A 26682-nucleotide genomic window follows, 5' to 3' on the forward strand; every position below is an offset into this window, starting at 1 on the left:
GGCATGTCCAAGGGTCAGCTTCCAGTGTTCTCTTCTGTCTATCTGATGAATCTGGGCATCTTGGGGCAGTGTAGCAATTGCCTCATGTACACAGACAACCCTCTACTCCTCCCAACCAACACGACAACCTGAGAGAGATGCACTTATCTAGCCAACCTGTAGGTAAAGCTCTCTCCAACCAAGACTGAACTTGACAGTCAAGAGGAGAAGGTAAACACTTGCACCACACCACACTCATCATATAGCCCCACTAAACCTACACCACCAAAATCCACACATAGAAACACAAAAACATTCATGGAGGCTCTCATTAATAATCTACTCAAGCAACAGAGAGCTCCAAAGCAGAAACGTAAGCAACCTCCACCCCCCAACACAACACAAATGACACACAGCCCACATACTCAGTGTGCCACTCAACCATAGCCCATAAAGCAAAACAATGTACCCAACACACTAGTCATAGCTGACTCTATAGTCGGGCACACTAATGTCCCGCATACCAGGCTAAACGAGGCGAAGGTTACTGTCAGCTGCCTGTTGGGTGCCAGGATCCACCACATAACCCACGCACTCAGGTCACTCCACAACAAGTACAAATATGACTCTGTCATTTTACTGCCAGGATCCACCACATAACCCACGCACTCAGGTCACTCCACAACAAGTACAAATATGACTCTGTCATTTTACATGTTGGTGTGAATGACCTGAGATGTACCTCCCTGGACTACATGAAAAGTGACATGGAAAAGCTCTCCGATCTTGTAGCCCAAGCAGGTATGACCCTAGCCCTGAGTAGCATCATGGGCATCGCCCAGAATGATACCGCAGTACAAGGACTAAATGATTGACTTCAACAATTGGCTAAGCTTCTGGTGTCATTCTAAGGGGATCCAGTATCTGTCTGCCTGGGATGACATGGTCAGAGATGATCTGCACCTGTCACCCATGGGATTCCGGATTCTGGCTAAGGCTCTTGCCGCCCCTATAGTGCCTTTTTAAGGCAAGGTTCAAATGACAAATTCACCACCATAGCAGGAACAGACAATCAAAAACTGAGGGTAATGCTACTCAGTGCTACAAGTCTAAATCTCAAAATGCACTCCCTCGAGGCACTCCTTAAAATGGAGAACATCGATATCTGTGCAGTGACCGAGACCTGTTTCAAGGCTCCAGAGAGCACCCCTGCATTACCAGGCTATAACTCATACCACACTTTTCGGCCACCTAACCTGGACTGGAACACCAAAGGCGGAGGTGTGTCCATATTCATTAAGGATATCCACACCTTCAGTGTAGTTGCTCAGCATAATGCATCCGAGGTTATCCAAGTGCAACTAACTCTGGGCAAAACTGCAATCCAAATTGTCACTTGCTACAGATCCCCACCATGCCCCCAGAATTCCCACTCCTCTTTTCTTGATATACTGGAAAATATTAGGGTTCAACCAAACACCCTTATAATGGGCGATTTCAACTACCCCACCATTAACTGGGAAAACTACTCGTGTACCAACTCCTTCGCTTAATGCTTTCTGGAATTCATAAATTCCAATGCCCTGGATTAACTTATCCACACCCCCACCAGGGGCAACAGTATCCTAGACCTAGTCATTACCAACATGAGTGACCGGTGTTCCACACCTGAAGTCAACTCCTCGTTTGTCAGATCCGATCATAAGCTAATCACCCTAGATATCCACATCCCGCCCCCACCCCCCGTTAAGGAAACCACGGTAAAAAATGACTCCAAAGCCAACTTCATGTTTCTTAAGACAGAAGTGATGAACTTCATGACACCCATGTAGATGGACAATACAGTCACGACTGCTGTTGTTGTTTGTCTTTCGGCTTTTCCCAGTTAGGGGTCACCACAGCGAAACTCCAGTCTGATAATGATTGGCAGTTTTTTTTTTTTTTTTTTTTTTTATGGTGTCGAGTTGCCAGCCCAACACCCAACCTTCAATGAAGGCATGCCCATTCAAGCATGTCTTTCTGAATCCTACACAAATGCACTCTATAAACACTTACCCAAGTGCATGGATCATGCTATCACAAACAGAACCAAGACACTATCCTCCTAAAAAAGGAAGCCAAGCTGGTGGTCCCCTGCCATAAACAAATTCTACAACAGAAGGAAGAAACTGTTGCAAAAGAGAGTAAAATCCCATGAGTGGAGGAGCTCCCTGGTCAGCCTCAGTAAGAAGCTGAGATCCCTTATAAGATCCTCCAAAGCTAGCTACGAAAAAATCGCCACTGATTCTATGGACAACTACAAAGCATTCTGTAGCTATGTCAAGAATCTCAATGGCAACACCCAGATCTGCTCTGAGTTACAGCACAACGGCATGAAAATTACAGAACCAACTGATACTGCTAACATCCTGGCAGATAGGTTCAGTGCTAACTTTACCCCCCTCTCACCCTCTAAAGGGCCCATATATATACAGGAAGAATGCAGGGTCCCTGTAATCACAACTATGCAGGTAAAAGCTGCACTCTCTAAAGCCAAAAACACAGCATCCATGAAACCAGAAAACATCCCAGGCTGCATTTTACACGAACTTCAGAACAAACTGGCTCCCCACCCTAAGCACCATGTTCAATCATAGCCTCACGTCAGGCTTTGTGCCCACGGAATGGCACACAGCAACAGTTATCCCACTCCACAAAGGGGAGCCACCACTGATCCTGGGAACTATCGCCCTATTAGCCTGGTCTGTAAGGGCATGGAATGTATCATCATGGAACTCCTAAACAAAGACACGGGTAACCTCCAAACTCTGGACCCCACTCAGTTCGGGTTTGTGAAAGGCAGATCATGCCTCCTGAATCTGATCGACGACTTTGAGGCAGTCACCAAAGCCGTAGATGAGGGTAAGTTGGTTCACACAGCCTATCTTGACCTCGCCATGGCTTTCAACACCATCCCCCATTCTGGAATTATAGCTAAACTCACTAAACTAGGTATAAATCCCTACATCACAAGATGGATTGCCAACTGGCTCACTGACAGAACCCACACTGTAAAAGTTGCAGACTCCAAATCTGACTTCAAACTAGTGACAAGTGGAGTGCCACAAGGTTCAGTCCTGGGACCTCTCCTTTGTGGTATCTACTTCTCTGAAGTACAGGCTAGCACAGAAGGCTTTTGGCTAACGAAGTTCGCAGATGACTGCAAACTAGGAGCCATAGTCGAGTCCCCAAATGATGTGGACATCCTACAGAATGGCCTCACTAAGACAGATGCCTGGTGTCAGACCCATGGCCTCAAGCTCAATGCCAAAACGTACATTGTCATCCCCGTTGGTAAAAACTCAGTACCCGTGAACTACCACATAGGCGGCAGTCTACTTAATGCCAAATGTGTGATAAGAGACCTTGGGACCCAGGTGGACATTAGTCTCTCCTTTGATAATCACATCGCCACAGTAGTCAGGAAATCCTTCTACGTGGCGCACCTCATCACAAAAGGCTTCTCATCTAGGAAAAAAGAGGTTATTGTTCCCCTCTACTTGACACTCATTAGACCCATTATAAAGTACAACGCCCCTTTTGGATGTACTTCACAAGACATCTGCAGCAGCTGGAAAGGCCACAGAAGGACCTCACAAAGAGGCCTCAAACAGATGCCCTACACTGACAGTCTCAAAAAACTCCAGCTTTACTCTGTAGCATGTCGCCTACTCCAAGGTGATCTCTGCCTAACATATAAAGCTATGTCAAACTCAGAGCTGTTGGACATGCTACACCTAAAGAAATCCCAATCCCTCCGAGCTACACTCTCTAGGGACCTAAACCTTGCCACCAGAATAAACAGGACATGCTCGAGGGATAGATTCCTGTCCCAGTTACTTCCCATACTCTGGAACAAGCTACCCATCTATGTCAAGCAAAGTTCCAAATTAGCACTCTCCAAGAAAAATCTTGATGAGTGGATGGGAAATAGGAAATACACCCCGGGGATCACTTCTGTGGCTCTGCTTCACAGGTGCACAGGAAAATAACTTTCTTGGGTGGCATAAGCCAAGGAATCTTGTTGGCTAGGCTTACTTAGGCCCTTGGGCCGACAGCCTAGTACCTACCTATGAACTCTGTCCATAGCAAATCCTTGGCTACCAAATGTAGAGCTCACTGTTCTAGAGACGTGGCAGCATCGACATCTTTTTTCAGATCGCACTACTTTGATGACGGATGTGGGGCTTGTATGGATACCTACATTAAACACTGCAAGTTGGATTGCATGTCTAGCACTAGAGCTTCCTTCAGGGCTTCTATTTTGAAGAGTCTCCTATCATGAGGCCACCCAGTATTTTTGTAACTGAGGACTCGTACATCAGATTGGGCAGACTGAAGGAATAGGATACAAAAGTTACATACTTACCATAATGAGAGATGCCTTCTTTCCTGTCCATCCAATATGATAACCCTCCTGCCTTCCCCTACCAGTCTGTAGATCTAGAAGATTGTATGGTCTATTCTTTGAGTCCAAGATGGTGCAAATCAGAGGCTTGCCCTTGTGTGTCAAGCTAGATCTGAGTTGGTCAGGGGTTCATGGACATTATGGGAAGGAAAGATTCTTAAAGGGCTCAAGGCTGGAGCACTAAATTTGCCAGATTGTATCTGAGTGATGGCTTGAGGACCCATACATTTTATTGGATGGACTGAAATGAAAGGATATATCATTACAGTAAGTACATAACTTGCATTTTATTTTTGCAGTCATGTGATTGTGTTACATGATTTTAGGACTGCTATATTTACATCAATATTTCTGGGATTTAATCAGTCTGAAGTTTCATGTTCTTAGTAATATATATAGGAGACAGAAGCACTAACTAATAAAGTCAGGGTTGGTTATCAACGTCACTGGTTTCTTCTGTTTTATTAGTTTGTTTTAGTATCATTTATAAAAAATTTCATGTGATGTCCTATCTCGCCTTCATTCTTATTAGGTTGGGTTCATTTCCGATCCTCAGATCTGTCTCCGCCTTTATTTTCAAGCTTGAGGCCCTCTGCCAGCTCGTGGCTATATACCTATCCCAGCATGCACTAGAATCATCCTTAGATCTTATTTGCTGCTAAACAAGGTCGAGCATTCGTCTGCTAGCTCTGGCTAAGTATAATCTTTTTGATTACTTTTCGTCTGTAATTCTAAAAATTTGTGGATAAATGGATATTTTCTGATTTTTATAGCTGACAGTGTCTACTCGTATCTTGATGTTTCTGTATTGGAGCTGTTTCCGACCTTGACTGTCATCTTTTCGTTAGGCCTTGTATTCCCCTATGCGGCTTATGTTAATCTGTAGTTGCCTTAGTAGAACAGTTTGTTTAATTTAGAGAACTGTTAGCCTGTTTTAGTTAGTGGGCTTTTAACCCTACTGTTTTTGCCCTTTCCTTTGATTGTTACTAGTGCAGTTTTCATCGTAGTATTACAGTTCATTTAACTTAGAGAATTGTAACAGGGCCCGTTTAAGTTAGAGGGCTTAGTTTTTGTCTTTTCTCTGTGTGATCTGTGTCAAGGCCCATTTAGGTTAGAGGGCTTTGTCCTTAGCTCAACCCGTTTAAGTTAGAGGGTCCAGCTTACAAGAAAAAAGGTTTCTGTTCTGGTTTTCCTGTTACCTTAAAAATGTCTGGCAAGGAATCCAAACCAATGGGCTTTAAAAAGTGTGACAAGTGTACCATAAAAATGCCCCTTAGCGATAAAAACACAGTGTTTATTGCCTTGGGGCCATTCATTTCCAGGAGTCATGTTCTGTTTGCCACTCCTTTTAATCATAGAGCACTCCTGAAGAGGAAAAATAAATTGATCCTAAAAGGTCATCTTAAAACCCCCTTCTTAGAGGCATTGGAAAAAGGTCTGGGTTCATCTACATTTGATAAGTCTCCCTCTTCTAAATCTGACAAATTGGACAAATCTGGCGCCTTCTTGCTTGGTGACAGTTGAGTTTGAACTTAGGAGCTGGTCTCTGACCTTGGAACTGATCTCCCCTATTCTAAGATCTCCTATACTACAAAAGACAAAATCTCTCACCCCCACAACCTGGTCTTCTACAAGCCTTTCTGATGATGACGTGGATCGGGTAGTACAGAAGGTCTTGCAGACAACCGTGCTGGCCAGAATTACTGTTGGATGCGACCCCCAGGGCTTTGGATTCTACGACATTCACCTCCAAGTCCTCCTCCCATCCAACCTCTGGCTTCTGAGTCGGAAGGTCCAGAGTTGGTATTAGTGGAACTGTCGGATTCGAGACCTACCACAGGTTCTATGGATCTGACCATTGCTCAGACGTCCTTGGCTCTATTGGAGATGGAGGAATCTAGGAGCTGACACACTCCATTTAAGTCCGGGGGTGGGCGAGTCTGATTAGACAGCTGTCAGATCCGACTTTGCCTCTCGGGGCCTCTGCTCAGGTGAGTTCGGCTCAGCCTCTGGCCCATCCTCATTGGTTCTGGGGATCATTCAGCTTCTTTAGATTTAGGGATATCCATGGATCAGGAACAGGGGACTTTTGAAGTAATGAGGAGGGTGCTGTCTCCACAAACAGGTCCACAGTCGTCTCCAGATATTTCTCCCCCTAGAGCAGCGGTGCCTGCCTCTATACCCCTGCATCCACTGGGATGCAGAGATCAAAGGCATCAGGATGCCTCACAGGGCAGCCCCCACACTTCCTAAACCTCCCCAGAGTACCCTTCTGAGGAGGTCCCTTGGAAGAGACTGTGCAAGAGAAAGCACTTAGACTCCCAAGAGGAGTCCATCACTTCTGATACAGACCTTGATGAAGCTGAAAGGTCCCCATGGTCACCTCCTGATGATGTCTCCTTTGGAGGCATCCTGGAAATACTAAAGCAGAGAGGTGGCTGGAAGTCCTCTAACCCTTCAGTGGAGGAGTCTTTATACCTGAAGGGTATTGGATCTCACCCTTCCACCTCTTGGGTGCCTCCACCTTTTGATGAGCTCCTAGACCTGGTTTCTCAAAACGTGTGGGAGTCCCTGGATTTCAAGGAACCTATTCCTAGGAGGCCAAATAATTTTATTACATCCCCCTCTGACAAATCTTTTCTAACAAAGGGAGTCCCAGTTGATGCCATGGTCATGGCAGCGGCCACTAAGAAGGAACTTTCAGAGACCTCTTCTTCTGTCCATCCCCCGAACAAGGAGTCTAGGAACATTGAGATGTACGGAAAGTGCATATATTCTTCAGCGGCCTTTTCTCTTAGATTGCTGAACTACCTCACTCATTCTACAAGACTGCAGAGGGATCTCCTGAAAGAGCTAGGAGATACCCTCCAAGGTTTGGTAGCTGAAGGGGTTGCTGACAAAGTATCTTCTCAACTGGAGGCAGTCGGGGGTCGCTTATCTTTGTACCCAGAAGCCTGGTGTCAAGTAAGAAAAGACAAATTGGTACAAAGCATCATATCCAGGGGTTACGCCATCCCCTTTTCCCTTCACATCCCAAAGATAAAAAAGTTCCAGACGTTCCACCCAATCAAAAGGAACAGGCAACTCTAGAAATACAAAAGTTGCTAGACAGAGTCATCCAACAAGTTCCCACAGACCAAGTAGGATCCGGAACTTGCTCAAGATTCTTTTTAGTTCCAAAGAAAACAAAGCACTGGAGACCAATTCTGGAGCTCAGCCTTCTAAAGAAATGACACTGCAGTCAGTGCTCCTATTCCTGGGAAAAGACAATTGGATGTACACTATAGATCTCCAGGATGTGTACTACCACATAAAAATGGACAGGCGATCCAGGAGACACCTCTGCTTTCAGCTGGGAGCGTCACTATCAGTTTCGAGCTGTGGCTTTTGGCCTCACTACAGCGCCTAGAGTGTTCACCAAATATATGGCAATAGTAGCGGCTCACTTGAGACGTCTAGGATTCTGGGAATTTCCATACTTGGACGACTGGTTCTTAACCGCCACAACCAGGCATCTGCTAATCAAGGCCAGGAATACAACCTTGCAACTCTGCTCCCACCTAGGGATTTCTATAAACTATGAAAAATCTACCTTAATGCCTTCTCAGCATGTGGTATTCATAGGGGCAGAATTAGACTCAACACAAATAAAGGCAAATCTTCCACCAGAAAGGATACAATCCCTAAGATACCATGTGAAATATCTCTTAAGAAGGAAGAAAGCTCAAGCGAAGATCGTCCTCAAAGCTCTCGGGATCATGGCGGCAGCGATAGTTTTGGTTCCTCTAACACGTCTGCATATGAGGATTTTTCAGTGTTTGCTATCCCCTCAGTGGTTGATGCAAGAGCTACCGATGTCTCACAAAATAATGATCACAGAAACTTGCAAGAAGGATCTTCAATGGTGGCTGCACTCCTCTCAAGTAACTCTAGGTTGACAGTTTGTTCCACCCCCAAACCAGTGACCACGGTCACCTCCCAGATAGGGTGGGGGTGAGCATTATCTGGGAAAGACTGTCCAAGACACCTGGCAGGATCACAAGGCCCATTTGCACATCAGTGTCCTAGAGATGAGAGCGGTACTTTTAGCGTTGCAAGCACTTCAGGAATCTCTTCCCCTGGAAACCATTGCACTCCAGACAGTCAACATGTCAGTTGTATGGTATATAAACAAACAAGGAGGAGCTAGATCTTACCCCCTTTGTCGAGAGGCCCTGAGAGTATGGCAGTGGGCAACCTCCTCCCAACGTTTTCTAATAGCAATGCACATCCCGGGGAAATCCAACATGATAGCGGACAGACTCAGCAGAGCAGTTCTGATGTCTCATGAGTGGTCTTTGAAACAAGAAGTAGCGGAAAGAATTTTCTGAAAATGGGGACAGCCTTGCTGCGACCTGTTTGCAACATCTATGAATGCCAAATGCAGCAGCTTCTTTGTCCTCATTCCCCCTCCGGGGGAGTCACCAAAGGATGCACTTGTTATTGATTGGCCCCCAGGCCTCCTCTGAGCCTTTCCCCCTTTTCCACTAATTCCCAAAGTCCTTCAGAAAGCCTGTTGTTTGAGAAGGGACTTGATATTCATTGCTTCATACTGGCCTCTTCGGGAGGAGCTTTGGATTCTGGACTCTGTTCCAGACCTTCTGTCTCATGCATCAGGAACTCTCCACCCATCCTTTCAGACCCTCAGACTGACAGCATGGCTGCTCCAGTTCCAACGATAGCCAGGTTTCTAACCCTTTTCTCTCGAGTTAAACACATTCTAATTTATTCACATAAGGCTTCAAAGAGGAAGATTTATAAAATTAAATGGAAAAGATTCTGCCTATGGGCTACCAATTACCATGTGAATAATTTTTCTGCTCCTATTAGTTTTATTCTGGACTTCCTAGCAAAACTTTTCAACGATGGTGCAGGTTCAGCTAGCAGCGATCTCAAACTTTCATTTGGGAGAGTCTGTCTCCAATATAATGTCTCGTAAACTATGCAAAGCCTTTCTCAAGGGTACTATGTTATTAAGACCCCCTATCAGATGACCCTCCAGCGCCATAGGATCTAAACTTTTTTCTCTCGCGCATAGTTTTCCCTCCCTTTGAACCAGCAGCATCTTGCAAATTAAAATTTTTGACTTGGAAAACCATTTTCTTGATGGCAATCATCTCTGGTAGAAGGGTGTTAGAGTAGCAAGCATTGTCCATAAACCCCTCATATTTGCTTTTTCACTTGCGAACACATCCCTCCATTTTACCTAAGGTGGTTTCAGAGACCAATTTAAACCAAAGTATAGAATTACCAGTTTTCTTCCCAAATTATGAAAACAAGACAGAGGACATGTTACATCAACTGGATGTACATAGACAGTTACATTTTTTTACCTACATAGAACTGCAGAACTCAGAAAATCTGATCAGTTATTTCTTTCTTTTTCAGATTCAAAGAAAGGATCCCATCTCTAAAGTTACACTTTCTAAATAGCTGTCAGACTGCATAAATTTTATTTACAAGTCTCAAAATAAAGAACATCCAAAGAAAGTTAAGGCCCATTCTACAAGAGCCATTGCAACTTCTTCTGCCTTTCTGGCTGAGGTACCAATTGACACCATTTGTGCTGCAGCAACACGGGCTAAACCACATATTTTTATCACTCATTACAAAGTTGATTTGGCCTCCAGGAATTGAGCCTCTTTTGGATCCATGGTTGTGAAGAATATTGTCCCGTGAGGCAATTCAATGTGCTAGGGACATTTTCCCAACCTGGTAAGAATGAAAACAAGATAGGCCATCACATAAAGAAGTTATGTACTCACCATAATGTTCCATGTGTGTTGTCCATCTTGCCTTCATTCTTACATCCCACCCTCCTTCCCCCTTCCCTTTTTTTACTCCTAGAAGACCGGGTCTATACAAATTGGATTACCTTGACCTCTGTCCTTCACCAGCCTCTGAATCTTTCCTTGGGAGTATACATAACCTTATAATTTGAGCAAACAAGATCTAAGGATGGTTCTAGTGCATGCTGGGATAGGGATTTAGCCACAAGCTGGCAGATGGCCTTGAGTTTGAAAATAAAGGCTGAGATGGATCTGAGGATCAGATCTGAACCCAACCTAGTAAGAATGAAGGCGAAGGACAACACACATGGAACTTTATGGTGAGTACATAACTTCTTCTTTTTTAGGTTATTAAATCAGAACATTTGATTACTCAGAATTGGAGAGTCAAACCTAATTAAATTTGATTTATAAGAAGATTGTTTACCATAAGGAAAGGTAATGTGCAGGAACCAGATGGACTGCCTCCTAGAGTATTTAAGATTCTGACTAGTACATTGTCAGCTCCCTTGACCAGAGTTTTCAAGATATTACTGGCCAGTGTGAAAGCACATGAAGACTAGTGGACAACTTATATGTGAAAGAAGTACCTGTTAGGGAGCAAAGTTGGGCTTAGATGGAAGTATGCTGGGCAGGTTATATTTTGTAACCTGTTAATGAGCAATATATGTTCAGTTTTTTTGAGATTCATCAGAACAAGTTGGTCTTTCCTGCAAATAATCACTGGAAGGTACAACATCCCTTTATGAGATCTACAGTTAGAGACCCTCCAACTGTCGGTTAGCACTGACATTTATGTGGGTGAAACTTTTGTTAGGCAGTGGAGGTTATGGGACTGAGCAAAGATTTATAGGTGTGTGTTAGTCCCTGCAGTTAGGGGAAATCACTACAGTGTAAAAGAAGTGGCACAGCAGATTTACCCCAACTTTCAAGGACAGTGAGACAGGAAGTATATACTTCTATGACAGGAATGCCATTTTTTGGTGAGCATACTGGACCCCCTTGAAGAGTACACAGTTGGGGCTTCAGGTGAAGCTGTGTTTATGATGTGGTATAAAATAAGCAGAATTGTTACGTAAGTTTGGAGAGTGCCCTGCAGTTGAGAACATATAGTCATGCCTTTCAGAATTGATCAACACGTTTTTATCAAACTTACCTCGCCTCCTACAGTTTTTGTGGCTTTTACTCGTGCTGGTTTGCATGCACTGATTAGTGTCTTTCACCTACGGATACATTTCCTATTTTTGTGCAGTCCTAAAATGTTGGTCATTGTTGTCTGCATATTTGATGTTTGTTATTTGGGTTGTTGATTTGATATTTGGGTGTTGAAGGTCAAAAGGAGCTGCATTGTGTCTTTGTGGACTTAGAGAAAGCATATGACAGGGTGTCTAGAGAGGAGTTGTGGAATTGTATGAGGAAGTTGGGAGTGGCAGAGAAGTATGAGGAAGTCGGGAGTGGTAGAGACGTATGTAAGAGTCGTACAGGATATGTACGAGGGCAGTGTGACAATGGTGATGTCTACAGTAGGAGTGTTGAATGCATTTAAGGTGGAGGTGACATTACATCAAGGATTAGCTCTGAGCCCTTTCTTATTTGCAGTGGCAATGAACAAGTTGACAAATGAGGTCAGACAGGAGTCCCCATGGACTATGCCATTTGCGGATGACATTGTGATCTGTAGTAAAAGTAGGGAGCAGGTGACCTGGAGAGGTGGAGATGTGCTATAGAGAGGAGAGGAATGAAGGTCAGCAGGACAAAAAATGCATGTATTTGAATGAGGGGAGAACGGAGGAATGGTGAGGTTGCAGGGAGTAGAGTTGGCAAAGGTGGATGAGTTTAAATACTTGGGATCAGCAGTTCAGAGTAATGGTGAGTGTTGAAGAGAGGTGAAGAGCGTGCATGCAGGGTGGAGTGGGTGGAGAAAGTGTTGGGAGTGTGACAGACTGGTACCAGTAAGAATGAAAAAGATCTGCAAGATGGTAGTGAGAACAGCTATTATATGAGTTGCAGATGGTGGCACTGACGAAAATACAGGAGTCAGAGCTGGAGGTGGCAGAGTTAAAGATGTTAAGATTTACATTGGGTGTATGAGGATGGACAGGATTAGAAATGAGTATATTAGAGGGTCAGCTCAAGTTGGATGGTTTGGAGACAAAGCCAGAGAGGCAAGATTGAGTTGTTTTGGACATGTGCTGAGGAGGGATGCTGAGTGTATTGGGAGAAGGATGCTAAGGGTGGAGCTGCTAGGTAAGAGGAAGAGAAGAAGTTCTAAGATAAGGTTTGTGGATGTGGTGAGAGAAGACATGCAGTTGGTTGGTATGACAGAGCAAGACGCAGAGGACAGGAAGACATGGAAACAGTTGATCCACTGTGGCAACCCCTAGTAAGAGCAGCTGAAAGAAAAAGAAGAAAAAGGGAAAAGGTTCATTTTTGGCTCTTGGGGACAACATTTCTTAACAGTAAGAGAGCAAGATTTTAATGCACCATGTCAGACAACCCATAACTGTATCACAGCCAGCTGTCACATTGATATATATCTGAAGCTGTTAGAACAGCTTTATATTAACTGTTATCTGCTGATTGCTCTTTGAGAAGCGATGTATACCTATTATGATACCTTATTTGAAGATGTTTTGTTTGTAATCTGGTTGTCTTTTTTTTTCTTCTCTGTTTTTTATGATGCAACAAAGTTGGTTAATCCTGGGGGAAGGTTTGGTTGCTCTGCTGGAGGACAACATTCTCCAAAACAGCATGACTTCCTGGACAGAGGGCTACTGTCAGGCAAACCAGACCCAGTTTTATGACTGGGTTACAGGTAAAGTTGGCAGGAAGTACAGTATATTCAGTCTTCTTGAACTTCACCAAGGCCTTTGGATCCCACTTGCTCAAGAGGCTGGTAAAACTGAAGAAGTTGGGTAGGACCAAGCCTGAGGAACTAGCCACCTGCTTAATTCTAGTACAGTGAGGGTTGTGATGAGAAGGACAACACCGAAAATATTAAAAGTGACCAGTGGAGTACTAGAGATAGTGGTCCTAAGCCCAGTAGTCGTCCTTGTATTCATTCCAACTATATCTAAAGGAAAAGAGAACAGAAGCAACTTTGCTGATGACGTAAAGCTAGGGGTAGAAGAGGGGGATCTGAGGAAGTAAGAGTTGTCAAAGTTGACTAAAGGTAACAACTGAGGTGCAGTATAGATGATTGCAAAGTACTGCACCTGGACAACATCAACCCTGGAGTCAGGTATCAGCTGGAGCTGATGGAAACCAAGAAGAAAAAAATAATCTTGGAGTGCTGCTGACATTGGGCTTAGACCAGTAGAAGCAGAAGGCTAGAGGGATATACACAACATGATAAAACTCTGGAAAGAAACAAGTAAACATTCTGCTATGTTGGGCAACATGTTGCATACTTTTAGTTTTGAAAACCATGGAAGGAAAACCGATCCAGGAGAAAGTCACAAGAAGACTGCATGGGATGGAGGTGAAAAGATGTGACCAGCCTAGAGAAGCTAAAACTCTTGAGACCAGAAGAAACAAGATATGGGTGTACAAGTTCATGTAAGTGAGATGAAAAAAAAATGTCATGAACAGACAGATAGGGAAGAGGGTGTGCAGACAGCAGTCTGTAGGAAACAACTATTACTTGGATCTGTGAAAGTACTTCTTCATGGAATGGGGTGGGGACACAAAACAGACTGCTAGAATGTGATAGAGAAGGAAGCCATAGAGACATTCAAGCAGGGGACAGATGGAGAAACGATGAAGGGGTAGATAGGAAAGGAGGGGAGATAAATGTTGAATAAACTTAATGGACAGGCTGGATAGCATCATCATGTTATCAAGCTAATGTGACAGCAGGCAATTTTACTTGGAAGGTCTAACGGTTCTTTTTAAAAAACTTTTATTACTTGCTTTTTTGTAAAATTCAGCTTTAAGCAGGATAATGGCTTCTCCATTTTGCGACTGGAAGACGCACTACGTGGATTCATAGTTAAGTACTAGGCTTTGTCTGCAGACTCTTAAAAGCCTATCTGATAGCCAGAAGTCAGAAACAAACTGTACCTTTTATCTGTGAGGTAAAGACCTTAACCATTATGCAAACCTCGCCCTCGTATACCTGTGTGCGTGTATACATTTATATACACACACTCATGCAAGTTTATTGCAGAAGTGTACAGTACTCTGTATCTTTAAGAACTGTAAAGCAAAGTGGCTAGAAAAAAGTTTGACCTTTCAACCTGCAACCATTTGGCTTTATAGAGAGAGAGTGGTGATTTCCGAGTCCCTGGGGTAAGAAATTGGGAGACTTTATTTGAACTTAATTTGGAGTCTTTAGTTTGTGTCCCCAAAACTAATACTGAAAGCCATATGGCGTCAAAGTTTGGCTGGAGCCAAGTGTTTGCTTACAGCTTCCCTTGCTGCAACCATAGACTGTTTACTTTGTGAGTCATCATGAACTGGGCCTAGACTTTAGTAATTTAGTTTGTGTACAAATAAAAATAATGAGTAGGATGTAGCCCTTCTCCTAGTTATTTAACAATAAAAGTATAAAAAGTGAGAGTATTAGCAGACTGAGACAGTGGAAGTATCTCATCGATATCAAATGAAAGTGAGTTCTAATAGTACACACATCAGAACCCCTTATTGCATTTCAAAACATGACCAGCAACATGCAAGTCTTGAACATTATTCTTGTTGTAGACAATCCTTTCTATCATTCTGCCTCTTCCCACTGGATTTCCCTCTAAAGTGCAGTCTCAGGATTATTTGCAAATTCTTTTGACCTAATACATTTCTTCTCCCACCTCTTTGGTAGATTGTAAATTGGCCTTATTCTTGTGATATACAAGAAGACTTAAATCTGTTGTATACATTCTTGAAGTTTTTTCAGTGCTTTAACTGTATAACCTCCTCAAGAAGCTTTAACAATTATCCTCTTTGTACAAAGACATATCTTCTCACATTGCAGTTTAACCATCCTTCCTCTGTCTTCAGATTGCACATTCTTTGCCTTAGTTTTAGAAGGTTTCTGAAGTTGTTCTAGACACTGGGCTTTACTCTTCCTTCTTTTTATGATCTATCTAGCTATAAAGAAACGTTTCATTATGTACGAAGTTTAAAAACAATGTCATTAGCATGTTTATTAGCTGTTTTTGACCCAGACCAGCACTCCCAGCCTGAGTTAAGGGATGGGCTCATCATCATCATCATCATTAACCAGTGCTTTCTGTCAGCACTCTGTATCTCCTAATCATTGCATTCCATGCTGAAGGAGAAGAGCCCTAAGCCTACAATTTTGGTTGCAGATATTGAAGTAAGGACCATTTCATTTGCTTTGTCATTGTTGTCACACTTTTACATGTCCCTAATTTCTGCCTCTACCTGAACTTCAGTGCGCCATTTAAAGCTCAAGGCCTTCATTATAAGTTACACTAAGGTGAAATGGAATTGAGTGAAAGATCCAGGAAGAAAGTCTCAATCTAATAATACCAGTCATATGGCAGACAGGCACCATGAATCCAGTAAAACTAGCTTTCTCTTACATTCTGATGATCACAGAGCAGTTTCTGCTTCTTCATCTGATGTGTTCTTTTCAGGTGAGACGTTCTTCTTGTAGTTACCATAACTGCAAAGAAGAGTCATCTCCCTGGCTTTAGATGAGGATAGACTGTAAGTGCAAGAAATAGTGAGCACCTAAAGAGCCTCACTATTGGCACTCGATGGTTAAGACGTTTACTGCTCAGAGTGAAGGGATGGAGAAGAATGTAGTTTCCATAGCCTGTTGTCCAGAATCTGTCCATTTCTAGTCTCCTCCACCTTTATAGGTTCCCTGACTCCATTTCTCACTGTGATTATGAAAACTTCTTTTAGCTTGATAGTAAATGACTGCATTCTTAAAGAGTACTTTAAAAAACACAGTACAAGAGCATGCTGTTCATTGTCTTTGTGAACTAGTGACTGGTCCCTTTGCCAACAGTAACCACTTAAATGTCAGTCTTTAAAGCATGTGCCCCAACTCCCCAATTCAGTCAGTATATATGTTTCCAAGAGGGTAAGTGAACTGGTTCATAGTTCCTTTTCAGTTATGACCCATGTGAAAATAGGTGAAGGCTGTCAGCCTATCCAGATAGAATTTTGTAGATAATTCTGTCATTTGTAAATATTAATATAAGCCACGGGCTTGTCCTCTTAAATGTGAAAAGACTGTATTGGATGTTGAACTGAAAAAAAATGTAACAGTGCACTCTACTGTAAGAAAGCTGATAAGTCAGTTATTTGATGTCAAAACTTGGAGCCGATATGTCTGGATGAAGGAATTCTGACTATTGTCGTGAGACCAGAGTTAATTGCTAGAATTTGCATGTATAAATTCTTTTATTTTTCTGGCTTCCTGACCAGCTGCAAGATCAAGGGCTATTAACCTCTGAGAATCTGTTATCCTGGGAACCAGAAAGAAATTATGTAATCTGAAATGAATCAGTGGTACTGTGTTATCAATTTAAGGACAGAAAGAATGAGAGCAGGAGAGCATTTGTCTTGAGAACATCCAATTCACCACTCTGCCTGTTTTCTATATGCAAGTAGGATCTTCGACTTGTGTTTCTCTTAGAAATAGCTAGGAATTAGGAAGATTAGACTGTGTTTTTCTGTGATGTCAGAACTTTTCTGCGGTATTATTTTAAACATTTCTCTGTGATCTCTGAACTCTTGACTAGCACTGTGTAGTAAGTAGTATTGTCTTATGTTTTATTTATTATTAAATATTTTTAAACCTTTCAACTGTGGCTGTTTTGTGTAGAGATAATTTAAGCTCTAAGACTATGTCGAGTGTATATAGTGATACTGTACCAAGTCACTCCAAGTAAGTCTTGACTGTTTGGCTGCACTTACCATTTGGATAATAATATTACACAGTAATAATTGGACACCCTTTTAAGGGCCATTGAGTAGCTGATAAATATTAGCTGAGTGGTGGCAGTGATTTCTACTGTATAGTCTGGTTAAAAGGGGCACAGCTGGAGAACCTGTGCCAGCCTTCCCCAGGAGCATCTGTGTGGTTGTATAAACTCTTATCTCAAAGTGTGTCAGCTACTTGGGCAGGGACACGAAGCACTGGTTGGACAGTGAAGGGTGCTGGAGGTTTTAACTTGCCCACTAGGCTGAGATCTGGATGCTATAGCTGTGCCAGTGGGGAGTCTTATTGGGGACCTGGAGAGAAGGGGAGAAACCATCCCCAGACTGACTGTGATCTCTGTGTGCTCTTAAGGGAAATTGTACTTTACTGTGTGTGTATTTATTATCTTTTCTCTATATGGACGCCCCTCAGTGGTAGTGGTGAGGATTGTGGCTCCTTGATTGCTGGGCCAGTGCACGGGCGTCACAACCCAGGCCAAGAAGACACAGAAAAAACAAAAACAATCATAACAAAAATACAGGTTGTAAAAAACATGATTATTTAGCCAGTGTGCATTACATATACATACTTTGAAGTAATACAGTTAAAGGGGATCTCCATTAACATTATTTACAAAATATTCATACAAAGTACATTTTGACCAGAATGTACTAAATGAGTAGAGACCATGTCAACTGCATTGTGCAACAAAGAGTAGTCTTAGCAAAATAAGCTATCATTTGTGGTTGCAGCTGCACACAGACTGCACATGGGTATGTGCTACTTAGCAAGGATCTGTAAAACAGGTATGTGCATTCTGCTTGAGCATATGATCTTAGTTTTTGCCTGAACTTAACTACATTGTCAATTTGTTTGACATTATCTGGGATATTATTCCAGTAAACTGGTGCAAGTTTGCTAAAAGCTCTTTCAGTGAGGAACCCATGCTGATCATCAACAAAGTTATTATATTTATTGACGTAGTCCAAAATTTGGTTTTAGATTATTTTTTGATAACTTTTGCAAATGGGTAAAGTTTGCCAATTGTTCTAAAGTCTGAGGCAGATGATTGTGATAGAACTCTGGGCAGTGGAACATAGCCTGGAGTTTTGCGTAAATAGTTAAAAGTCTTGTATGAAATAGCAGAACAGCTTGTCTAACAGTTTAGAGAAATCATATCTAGTAACATTCTTAAAGAAAACTAGGGGTGTGGTGAAGGTATTTGTGTAGAGACGAACAGGGTGAAATTTGTGTCAGATTAGGAAATAGAGGTGGAGTTAAGTGGTGAGGCATGGCAGCAAGTTCACTGATGTTATTGAGGATCTCCTTGGTTAGATATTTAGTAGCTGCCATGTTTAGGGATTATTTCTTTAAAGCAATTTTTTGATGCTTAACAAAAAATACTTGGGTTTGTCCCACTTTGTATTACGGCATGTTTCACATGTGTGTTGCCTTTTCTGTGTTAGTACTCATTCTGGCCTCCTTTCTAAGTTTCTAAAATAGGTTATATGATTGTATAGAGTAGTTTTTCAACTGTTTTAAACTGTTTAAAGTTGTTTTTGCACCTGCACTTTTAAAGTTTGTCCTGCTTGTTGCATTTACCTGTTGAGGCTACACACTCAGGTGTGCTAGCCTGTGTTACATATTTATTGCATTTTCCTGCTGTTTGTTGCAAAAAAGAAAAAAAACAAAAAAAATTATCCTTGTTTCCCGTCTTTCCTGACCTAGAGTAGTCCAAATACAGGCTTTGTTGTATTCTGGACTTATGGAAAGTTCCTGTGTTGCCCATTTCCTTTCTTGGATAACGGGAGGCTTCTTCGTTCACCAGTGGCAGTGGGGAGCTTAGAGCAGCCTATCTATCCCTGGAGGAGTGTTCCCAGCACAAGAATCTGGTAGTCTATTGGCCGTTTTGGGCCAATTTCCAGCTCTTTCAAGTCCCCCTGTGTAAAACCCGCTTTGGCGCGGCTTTGCGCAATTTTGCGCATAGCGCAGCATTGGGCAGCTCAGCTTAATTGGGTTTAAACCATTCTCAGCTTCACAAAGTCTGCTCTTCACTTTTTCCCTTAGAACTGATCTAGTTCTCATAATAAACACCCTATTCCTACTCTAAAGCCTGGCACTTACTCAGTAAAGCAATTATATAAGCACTAAAAAATTAAAAACACTGCACCCTCACAAACTTCCCTTGAGTACCTTGTTCCCCATTGGCCCTTTTTTTCAATTATAAAGGAATTCCCAATACTATTCTAGCATGTCCAAAGGTCAGTTGTCAATCTCCTCTCCGGTCCAGCTGGTGAATCTGGGAATCTTGAGGCAATGTTACAACTGCCTCATGTACACAGACAACCCTCTCCTCCTCCCAACAAATTCCAACACATGTGCGAGATGCAACCATATAGCCAAACTGGAGGCTAAGCTCTCTCAACTCAGTACTGGCGTAACCAGTCAGGAGGAGAAGGAAACCACACTCACTACAATTCCAGTCTCACATAGACCTACCACGACAGCAAACCAAACACATAAACACACAAAAACATACTCGGAGGCTCTAAATAAAAATCTGACTAAGCAGCAGTGACCTCCAAAGCAGACACCCAAGCAACCGCTACCCCAAAACAAAACACATGCAACACATAGCTCACAAAGCCAGTGTGCCGAACAGTCAAAGCCCTTAAGGCTAAACAACACACCTGATACACTTGTAATAGGTGACTCTATCGTCAGGCACACTGACTTCCCGCTCACCAGGCTGAACAAGGAGAAGGTCACGGTGAGCTGCCTGTCGGGCGCTAGTATCCGCCACATAACACAAGCACTCGGGTCACTCCAAGGCAAGTACAAATATGACTCAGTCATTGTCCATGCTGGTGTGAATGACCTGAGACGTACCTCCCTGGACTACATGAAAAGAGACATAGAGGAGCTCTCTGAGCATGTAGCCCAGGCCGGAATGACCCTGACGTTGAGTAGCATCGTACCCTCACCAAGAATGATGCCACAATATGAAGACAAGATGATCAATTTCAACAATTGGCTTAAGTATTGGTGTCATTCAAAGGGGATCCAATGCCTGTCAGCCTGGGATGACATGCTCGACAAGCCACAATGCTTCGCTAGGGACAGCTTGCACCTGTCACCCCTGGGCTTTTGGATATTGGCAAAGGCTCTTGCCACCCCCATAGTGCCTTTTTTAGGCAAGGCTCAAAAGACAAACCCACCTCCATAGGTATCACAAGGGATAAGAAACTAAGAGTAATGCTACTCAACGCCAGAAGTCTAAACCTCAAGATGCACGCACTCAAAGCTCTCCTTAGCATGGAGAACATCGATATCTGTGCAGTAACAGAAACCTGGTTCAAGGCTCCCGAGAGCACCCCAGCACTACCAGGTTATACCTCATATCATGCTTTTTGGCCCCAAAACTTGGACTCAACCGCAAAAGGAGGGGGAGTATCAATATTCGTCAAAGATACCCACACGTCCAGGTTGGTGGTACAGCACGAAGCATCAGAGACTATCCATGTGCAACTAACAGTGGGTAAAACTGCCTTCCAGTTTATAGCCTGCTACAGACCACCCTCCCAAACCCAAGAACCCCACTCGGCCTTCCTGAGAACACAGGAAAATATAAAGGTCTCTCCAAACACCATTATATTGGGCGATTTCAACTACCCAAACATAGACTGGGAGCATTACTCTAGCTCCAACACCCTAGCCCAAAGGTTCCTAGAATTTATAAACTCAAATGCTATGGAACAACTTACCACTCCCACAAGAGGGGAAAACATACTGGACCTGATCATCACCAACATGAGGGCTCTATGCTCCATACCAGAAGTGTATCCCTCACTGGTAAGATCAGACCATAAACTAATCTCACTGGATATTCACATCCCGACCCCACCCCCTGCCCAGAATACCACAGTGAAAAACTTCTCTAAAGCAAATTTCACACTCCTCAAAACCGAGGTGGAATCCTTCAAAGCCCCCGGGCCTGTGGAAAATACGGCCCAGGCCGCAGAATCTTTTATAAACACATTCTATTAACACCTTCAGGAATGCATGGATCATGCAATCCGAAATAAAAGCAAGACCCAATCCTTCAAAGGCAGGCGTCCTGTCTGGTGGACCCCAGCCATAAACAAACTATACAATAGAAGGAGGAAGCTACTACATGATAGAGCAAAATCCCAAAAAGGGAAGGCATCTCTGATCAGTATTAGCAAAAAACTATGGGCACTCATAAAATCGTCTAAGGCCAGCTTCGAGAGAAAAATTGCACAGGACACTAAGGATAATCACAAGGCTTTCTTTAGTTATGTTAGGAACCTGGGTGGGAATTCCCAGATATGCTCAGAATTAGTCCAAAATGACAAAAAATACACTGAACCCACAGACATTGCCAACATCCTAGCCGACAGGTTCAGTGCAAACCTCCCCCCCCCACCAAAAGGGCAAATATCTATCCCAGCAAAGTGCTTGCCCCCCTGACATCTCGGATGCTCAGGTAAGAGCCTCCCTCTCCAAAGCCTAAAACACAGCATCAATGGGACCAGACAGTGTCCCGGGCTGCGTCCTACATGAACTCCAAGAAGAGCTAAACCCAAACATAAAACTACTGTTCAGTCTCAGCCTTACTACAGGATATGTACCCAAAGAGTGGCGTACAGCAACAGTGGTCCCTCTCCACAAAGGTGGTGCCTCAACAGATCCTCGCCCCATAAGCCTGACTAGCTTGGTCTGCAAAGCTATGGAAAGCATCATCATGGACCTCATAAATAAAGATATTGGGGACCTACAGACACTGGATCCTACCCAGTTCGGCTTTGTTAAGGGCAGATCCTGCCTCTTAAACCTGGTCGATTTCTTTGAAACAGTCACCAAGTCCATTGACGAGGGGAAGGTGATCCACGCAGCCTACCTGGACCTTGCAAAAGCCTTCGATACAATACCCCACTCGGGCATTATAGATAAGCTCACCAGCTTAAATATAAACCCCTATGTCACTAGATGGGTTGCAAACTGGCTCAAGGACAGAACCCACATGGTTAGAATTGCTGGAGCCATGTCAGACTCCAAAGCAGTTACAAGTGGCGTCCCACAAGGCTCAGTCCTGGGGCCTCTCTTTTTCGGTATATATTTCTCGGAGGTACAGGCCAACACGGAAGAACTGTGGCTGACCAAGTTCGCAGATGACTGCAAACTAGGCGCCATAATCGACTCTCCAGCCAACACAAGCATCCTGCAAAAGGGCCTCATAGAAACAGACAACTGGTGCCAGAGCCATGGCCTCAAGCTAAATGCCAAAAAGTGTATAGTCATCCCCTTTGGCTAAAACAAAGTGCTCACAAATTACCACATAAGTGGTAATCCATTAAGTACGGAAGAAGTAATTAGGGACCTGGGGACCCAAGATGATCGCAATCTGTCATTTGAAAACCACGTGGCCAAAGTGGTTAGAAAAACATTTTATATAGCCCACCTAATCATGAAGGGATTCACATCTAGATCAGGGGAGGTCACCGTGCCTCTTTACTCATCCCTCATCAGGCCCATAATTGAGTACAATGCCCCTTTTGGGATGTACCTTACCAGACACCTGCAGCAACTGGAAAGACCCCAAAAGTACCTCACCAAGAGGATCAAAGGGCTCAAGCAGATGCCATATGCTGCCCGGTTAAAGAAACTCCAGCTCTACTCAGTGGCATACCGCCTGCTCAGAGGCGATCTGTGCCTGACATATAAAGCCATGTCCAACCCGGAATTAATGGACATGCTGCACCTCAGAAAATCCAAATCCCATCGAGCTACGCGCTCGAGAGACTTGAACCTCAGCACTGAAATAAATAGGACATGCTGGAGGGACAGATTCATAACCTAGAGGCTCCCTTCACTCTGGAATAAAATCCCAGTCCAGGTTAGGCAGAGACCCTCATTGACTCTCTTCAAGAGGAATCTTGATGAGTGGATGGGAGATCGTAGGTTTACCCCGGGTATCACGTCTGTGTCACTGTTAGACCGAGGCATAGTATACTAACCTCGAAAAAGAATAAAACTTACTTCACAGTACCTCCAAGAATAACTTTGGAAAACACCAATGAGTGCCAACGACTGCCAATAAAAATGTAATCCACAGTTTATTGTCACAAAGAACAAACACGAACTAATACGACAAGCAAATAAAACAGACAGACGAAATATGTAGCAAACAGAGTTAAGCACTTTCAACCATAGTAACTGGTTCTGATGAAGTTCATGTTCGTGCTTTGTGACAATAAACTGTGGATTACATTTTTATTCATAGGTTCATAGGTTTATACTAGGCTATCTGCCCTAAGGCATTTATAAGCCTAGCCCAAAGTTTTGTGGCTTACGCCACCCCTTATGTTAAAAAATACTGTGCCCATTAGTTTGTTGTGCCTCTGTCCAGCAGTGACACAGAGATGATTCCCGGGGTAAACCTACAATCTCCCATCCACCGGTCAAGATTTCTGTTGAACAGAGCCAGCGAGGTGCTCTGCCTCACATGGACCGGGATTTTATTCCACAGCATAGGGAGTCTCTGAGTGACAAATCTATCCCTCCAGCATGTCCTATTTATATCCGTGCTAAGGTTTAAGTCGCTTGCTCTAGTGGATCTGGTAGATTTGGATTTTTTGAGGTGGAGCATGTCCATTAATTCCGGGATGGACATGGCCTTGTATGTCAGGCACTGGTCACCTCTGAGCAGGCGGTATGCGACTGAATAGAGCTGGAGTTTCTTCAGTCTGGCAGCATATGACAGATTTTGGAGTCCCTTTATCCTTTTGGTGAGGAACTTTTGGGGTCTCTCCAATTGCTGCAGGTGTCGGGTGAGATACATCCCGAATGGGGCATTGTACTCGATCATTGGTCTGATAAGTGAAGAGTACAGGGGAATGATGACCTCACTTGATCTGGATGTGAATCCCTTCATGATCAGGTGGGCAATGTAGAAGGTCTTTCTAACCACTTTAGCAATGTGAGTGTCAAAAGAAAGGCCACTGTCAACCTGGGTCCCCAGGTCCCTGATAACCTCTTCTGTGCTTAATGGATTGCCACCTATATGGTAGCTTGGGGTTACCTTGTTTTTCCCGAAGTATATGACTATACGTTTTTTGGCATTTAACTTCAGGCCATGGCTCTGGCACCAGCTATCAGTTTCCGTGAGACCCCTCTGAAGGATATCTGTGTCCGATGTACTTTCCACTATGGCGCCCAGTTTGCAGTCATCTGCAAACTTTGTCAGCCATAGTCCTCCTATGTTTGCCTGTACTTCTGAGAAGTAGATGCCGAACAACAGGGGGGCCAAGGACTGAGCCCTGTGGGACACCACTTGTGACCGGCTTGGAGTCTGACATGGCGCCAGCAACTCTAACCCTGTGGGTTCTGTCCTTTAGCCAGTTTGCAACCCATCTTGTGACATATGGGTTTACATTTAAGCTGGTAAGTTTCTCTATAATACCCGAGTGGGGTATTGTGTCGAAAGCTTTTGCAAGGTCAAGGTAGGCTGTATGGACTGCCTTTCCCTCATCAATGGCCTTGGTGACTGTTTCGAAGAAGTCGACCAAGTTCAAAAGGCATGATCTGCCCTTGACAAAGCCAAACTGGGTCGGGTCCAATGTCTGCAAGTCCCCTATGTCTTTGTTTGAGTTCCATTATGATCCTCTCCATAGCTTTGCAGACCAGGCTTGTTAAGTGTATGGGGCGGTAATTACCAGGGTCCGTAGAGGCACCACCTTTGTGGAGTGGGACCACAGTTGCCGTACGCCACTCCTTGGGCACGTATCCTGTGGTAAGGCTAAGATTAAACAGCTGCCTTATATGCGGGTTTAGTTCCTCGTTTAGTTCGTGTAGCACACAGCCGGGGACACCATCTGGTCCCATTGATGCTGTGTTTTTAGCTTTAGAGAGAGCAGCTTTCACCTGCGCATTTGAGATGTCTGGGAGGCTACACTCCGCTGGGATAGTTATCTCTCCTTTTGGGGGGGGGTGAAGTTTGCACTGAACTTGTCTGCCAGTATGTTGGCAATGTCTGTGGGTTCAGTGATTTTTGTATCATTTAGGACTAATTCTGCGCATATCTGGGAGTTTCCACCCAGGTTTCTAACATAGCTGAAGAAGGCCTTATGATTGTCTTTTGAATCTATTGCAATTTTTCTCTCAAAGTTGGCCTTGGATGATTTTATGAGTGCTCATATTTTTTTACTAATAATGATCAAGGGTGTCTTCTCTTTTATGGATTTTGCTCTATCATGTAACAGCTTTCTCCTCTTATTGTAAAGTTTGTTTATGGCTGGGGTCCACCAGACTGGACGTTTGCCCTTGGTGGAAAGAGTCTTGGTTTTATTAGGGATTGCCTGATCCATGCATCCTGGAGGTGTTCGTAGAAGGCATTTGTAAGGGCTTCCGTAGCTTGGGTTGTGGTTTCCACTGGCTCGGGGGCCTTGAAGGATACCACACCAGTCTTGAGTAGTGTGAAGTTTGCTTTGGAGAAGTTCTTCACTGTGGTCTTTTTTGTTTGGGGTGGGGGAGGGATGTGGATTTCCAGTGAGATAAGTTTGTGATCTGATCTCACCAATGAGGGATATACTTCCAGTGTGGAGCATTTTGTCCCCATGTTGGTGATGATGAGATCTAGTATATTTTCTCCTCTTGTGGGAACAGTGACTAGTTGTTCCATGGCATTTGAATTTATGAACTCCAGGAACCTTTGGGCTAGAAAGTTGGGGCTTGAGTAATGTTCCCAGTCTATATTCGGGTAGTTGAAGTCACCCAATATAATGGTGTTTGGAGATACATTTATACCCTCCAGTGTCTTCAGGAAGGCTGTGTGGGGTTCCTGAGTTTGAGAGGGTGGCCTGTAGCATGCTACAAATTGTAGAGCAGTTTTGCCTATGGTTAATTGCACCTGGATGGTTTCCGATGCTTCGTGCGTTGCCACCAACCTGGAGGTATGGGTATCCTTGATGAATATGGATACACCCCCTCCTTTGTGGTGTGGTCCGGGTTTTGCGGGCGGAACGCATGATATGAGGTAAAACCTGATAGTGCCAGGGTGCTCTCAGGAGCCTTGAACCAGGTTTCAGTCACAGCACAGACATCGATGTTCTCCATACTGAGAAGGGCCTCGAGTGCGTGCATTTTGAGATTTAGACTTCTGGCATTGAGCAGCATTACCCTTAGTTTCTTCCCATTTTTGTTTTCTAGGGTGGTAGGTTTAGAATTTGAGCCTTGCCTAAAAAAGGCACTATGGGGGTGGCAAGAGCCGTAGCCAATATCCGGAATCCCAGGGGTGACAGGTGCAAGCCGTCCCTTGCGAAGCAGCGTGGCTTGTCAAGCATGTTATCCCAGGCAGACAGACACTGGATCCCCTTTGAATGACACCAGAAATTAAGCCAATTGTTAAAGCTGATCATCTTGTCTCTATGTTGTGGCATCATTGTTGGTGAAGGAAGGATACTGCTCAGGGTCATACCTGCCTGGGCTACATAATCAGAGAGCTCCTCTATGTC

General features: G+C 43.8%; 1 protein-coding gene across 1 annotated transcript in view; it reads left to right on the forward strand.

Annotated features, from left to right (window-relative positions):
- SMYD2 (SET and MYND domain containing 2) overlaps positions 1 to 26682 on the forward strand; it is a 762982-nt gene that overhangs the window by 517138 nt on the left and 219162 nt on the right. The window lies entirely within an intron of this gene.

The sequence above is a fragment of the Protopterus annectens genome, chromosome 1.part0, assembly GCF_019279795.1.
Source record: "Protopterus annectens isolate FY-2018-M chromosome 1.part0, PAN1.0, whole genome shotgun sequence".
Lineage (NCBI taxonomy): Eukaryota > Metazoa > Chordata > Ceratodontiformes > Protopteridae > Protopterus > Protopterus annectens.